This window comes from Phalaenopsis equestris, unplaced genomic scaffold, assembly GCF_001263595.1.
Source record: "Phalaenopsis equestris unplaced genomic scaffold, ASM126359v1 Scaffold000117, whole genome shotgun sequence".
Classification (NCBI taxonomy): Eukaryota; Viridiplantae; Streptophyta; class Magnoliopsida; order Asparagales; family Orchidaceae; genus Phalaenopsis; species Phalaenopsis equestris.
In genome coordinates this window covers 94,880-98,677 of record NW_018164559.1, presented here as the reverse complement: position 1 = coordinate 98,677, position 3,798 = coordinate 94,880, and positions in this window count along the sequence as shown.

The following is a 3,798-nucleotide window of genomic DNA, read 5'->3' as shown; positions in this document are numbered from 1 at the left end:
AAAACCTGTCTTCCCCAACTAAACCAATCTTCTTTCCTTAGACTTAAACAACAAAGCCATAGGACTTCGAGGTTGCTTGCTTATGCAACGTAAATCCTCTCCTTATTTTTAGGCTTTTGTACAACCCTGCTATACAATATAGGTCCTAACTCGTTTTAGGATTCCGAGGTTGTCGTCTCTCACGACCTAAATCCTCACATCCTCCAGACAATTTGTGTGATCGTTTCACACGAATGTAAGGCCTAACTAATAAAATTGGCAGGATGAAACACCTAATATCTCTCCTCAAAATTGAAGCCAAACATTAGGATAGCTCGGGAAGTCATCAAGGTTCTCCTCTGGATCCATGACATCCCCTAGTTCTTCCTCCTTTGGATTCTACAATAAAATGTTCCAAATTTGAACCAATCTCCTTTCACACCTCTGCGTCCAATCTCATTGAAGAGTCCTATTATTTTGAAATCCTTAAAGATAATATTTTCTGATTTTTATCGAAGCATATTAACCCAGCTTAATATAAACTCTATTTAATCCTTTATATTAAATAGGGGAACTTGTCGGCAAATATAAAGTTTTCACAGACCAAACAGATGTCATATATTCCTTAGTTTATTTGATCAAGTCTCATCCTCAAGTCTTGTGTTTATCCTGCGGGATAGATACAGGATTTGAGGTACAACGCTCTTTCATTTAAACTATGAAAAATATGAGGTCAGTTTGATTTCATAATTTTCTAAACTTTAATGTCTTTTCAAAGTGGGCAACGGGATTTCGATTCTGGTGACCGACAGCTTCTTACGGGCAACCTCACCAACCAAAAATAGCGCCGACAAGTTTCATGGACTAACTTCTTTATCTACATTCGCCCGTAATGTGGGAATCCTTGCTTATTTAACACTACACCCGGGCGCCGGTGTAGCGGCCCTTGCACATTTTTCACTGTATTCAGGCTATATAGCGTGTCGCTTCTAGGGGATGCCCTAACTCTTACACAATGATCAAAAGGATTCATGTCATGATTTTTTTTGACAAGTTTTAAGCTGGCTGTCAACTACCTAACGCAACCCTCCACTTTTCACATCCCGGCTTAGGACCGGCAATGGTAGCGTTGACCAAGCTCTTACCTCTCTTATGTGAATATTTTTAATTTTAAAAAAGTTAAGTGAAATAGATTTGATTCTTATTGAACAATTGATTTAGGTATAACCCTTGATCTGGGGCTTCAATATAGGTAATTATTGTCTTGTAATCTCATGCCCGCATAATGCGCGAATTTGTTGTCTATTGTTCTTGTAAATATTTTTCAATATTACAAAGTAAACATGTGTCAGTGTTAATAATAATATGCAATTCAAATCCAAATAAAAATAAATTTAGTAAAAATAATTTTATCTTTTAAAATCTTTAAACTGTTAAACCCGTAATAATAACGCAAACATACATATCGCTCAAGTAATAAAGGACTCTAATGGAGTCCTATATATCGATCTCACGAAGAAGTTGAAAATGCTTATGAATAAATTCTTATGATTATAATGTAAAACACAATTAAACTTCAAAATGTAAGTACAAAATTCAAATCTAAAGTAATTGAGTGTATGCTAAATAAAATATAGTTAAAAGAACTAAATTAATTGAACTAATTACTAAACCTCAAAAGTAATTTTCTATAAAATAAACAAAGTCTCTGTGACGAAGAGTTCAAATTTAAGAAATCCTCCTTCTCCCTTACAATGAGTATATGGATTGTGAAGAAATTAAAATCATTTAAAAATATAAATATATAAAATTGTATTGTGTCAAATAGGAGCAATTCTATTCTTTACCCTCTTTCAAGTGCATAAAGAACATTGACTAATCCAGAGTTTGATCCATTTCCGTGGTTAGGTTGGGAGGATACCGGCTCTCACTCCAGAGCTCCCACTTCTCCCTCGCCTGAGAGCTAACATTCCCGCATTAGTTTCCAATCAACTGGACCAAATTGAGGATTTTAATATGTCACCTTAAAATCTCCAATTTTGCATCCAACAAGTACATTTCCTTGTACTCAACATGGATAACATCCTCACCCATGAAATTGAATGTGACTCTAACCATGTTGTAGAAATCATAGCCCTTTCGGATCACACGTTTCTCAACACATTTAAATATTTTAATTGGCCAGATCAAAAAGTAAATGAAGATCGGAGTTTAAATCATCTCAAATGTTTGACATTTAAAATCATATAAAACAAAATTAATTCTTAACAAAACCATATCTCAGAGTAGGGAGAAGGATAAAGAAGACTACTTAGAATTCATGAGAATGATATGACAAAACATGAATTTCATATTTAAAAATAAGTTTACAAAATAAGAAAATAAAAGAAATTAAAAAGTTTGCTCTCACACTCCTTCCCAAGCAAATCCCTATAAGCTCTCTTTGAGCACTTACCCTCTTTCCAAGTACTCTCAATTCTCTCTTGAAAGTGTAATGAAGAAGAAAACTCTCACTTTCCCTCTCCTCTTACAGCCCTTGAAGAAAATCTCCAACCTAGAAGAAAATCTCCAAGTCCTCCAAGTCCATCCCTCTCACTCTTACTCTCCTCTCTCTCTTCTCTCTCAAGCCACCATCAATCCTGTCTTATGCCCTAAACTTCCTTCTCTTTTTTTAGAAACTGCCTCCCTCCAAAAAGAATTCAAAATTCCCTCCAAAATTCTATTCAAAAGTTAAACATTTTGAATTCCAAAAGACATGCTCATTAATTCAAGAGACATATCCCTTCATTAGAGAACATTCCAAAGTGTCTAGATGCATTGAATCACTCCATGGGTGACGCGCCCCTATTGTGTGTTGTTTTCACTTTAGCCCTAAATTTCAGGATTAATTAGAGGGGAGGGAATTGAAACAATGATAATTAGTCTACTAAAAAAATTGAAATATAAAGGGATGTTTTGTAGTAACTGATTTGCCTTAATTTTTACTAGAAGGTAAAATTATAAATATGGGAATTATTGGCAATATGAGGAAAACAAAAGTTTAGAAGATTCAAGAGTTATGGGCATGAATTGGAAAATCAGTAGGCTACTAATTAGGACCCCTAATTATTGGTTAGACTTAAGCCCGATTATTTTAATTAGGATTGAAGCACACTTCAAGAACCTTTTTATAAAATTACAATTTTACTATTAAGTCCTAAGAGCTTGATAATGGGCTAGGATTAATCTAAAAATACTTGAGGATTAGTTGGAAAACACTTATTAAAAATGCAACACCTTAAAACACTTCAAACTCGATAAGAGAGTAGGTTTCCTAAATTTTTATAAGTGTACCCTAGGTGAGGGTTTACTCGCCTAGCTTTTTATTAAATGATGAAACCAATTGTTCGACCTTAGTAAATAAATTAGTTAAAATACTAAGTATAAGGATATACAAAGACGTGGTTCATAACCCTCTTAATTAAATCAAATAATAAAACTTCCTATCATAAATTAACCTAAAATGAAATTCAATGCTCCGGGATTTGTGCTTGAACCTTACATTAAATCCTCCTGACAATTAGGGACATTCTTAATGTCACATATAGATCGCTTGCCCCTGGTCTTTTATATATGAAAATGTGTTTGTTTTTACTCGTTCATGTTTTATGACTTGTTTTAGATTTTCTCACACCAGACTCCATGTAAGTTATTTAAATTCTTTACATGCTGTTGTACTATGTTTTCTGTACCAACAATTCTTATAGCAGTAGCAGAGGCCCATACATGCAAGTTTATTTTATATTTTACAATCTTTTACTATCTTCTATTGCACTCTTT